Below are 647 nucleotides of genomic sequence, written 5' to 3'. Positions count from 1 at the left end.
GCTAACACGGTGAAACCCCGTCTCTACTATAAATACAAAAAATTAGCCGGGCGTGGTGGTGGGTGCCTGTAGTCCCAGCTACTCGGGAGGCTGAGGCAGGAGAGTGGCGTGAACCCGGGAGGCGGAGGTTACAGTGAGCCGAGATCGGCTGCACTCCAGCCTGGGCCACAGAGCGAGACTCCGTCTCAAAACAAAACAAAACAAAAGGGTGCTCGCTTCAGCAGCACATATACTAAAATTGGAACGATACACAGAAGATTAGCAAGGCCCCTGCACAAGAATGACACGCAAAGTCGTGAAGCGTTCCATATTTTTATCTGCCAGCCATGACCACCCGATTTTGATTGTATCCTTCCTCCCATCCTTTAATCTGTTCATTGCTCTGTCTGGGGGAGGTGGGGCAGCTGGCGCAGACCTTGGCGTTTGTTCTTTGATGGATGAGGGAACACTCCAGTTTTCTTTCCGTGAAGTTTGTTTCAGCTACAAACCACTTCATTTTGCTGTTTCAATTTCAAAATAAAGGGAAACATATTGAAAGAAAAGAAAGAAAGAGAGAGAAAGAAAAGAAAGAAAGAAAGAAAAGAAAAGAAAGAGAGAGAGGAAGGAAGGAAACAAGGAAGGAAATCAGTCAAATAAACAAAACCCGG

At 46.4% G+C, this 647-nt stretch overlaps 1 non-coding gene across 1 annotated transcript; it reads left to right on the top strand.

The window, feature by feature from the left end:
* Positions 1 to 208: 208 nt before the first annotated feature.
* Positions 209 to 315, top strand: LOC112426391 (U6 spliceosomal RNA). The gene has a single exon (XR_003017692.2). It is a non-coding gene; the product is annotated as a U6 spliceosomal RNA (small nuclear RNA).
* Positions 316 to 647: the final 332 nt, after the last annotated feature.

Source organism: Macaca nemestrina, chromosome 9 (genome assembly GCF_043159975.1).
Source record: "Macaca nemestrina isolate mMacNem1 chromosome 9, mMacNem.hap1, whole genome shotgun sequence".
NCBI classification, from domain to species: domain Eukaryota; kingdom Metazoa; phylum Chordata; class Mammalia; order Primates; family Cercopithecidae; genus Macaca; species Macaca nemestrina.
This window is presented reverse-complemented; position numbering and strand designations above follow the sequence as displayed.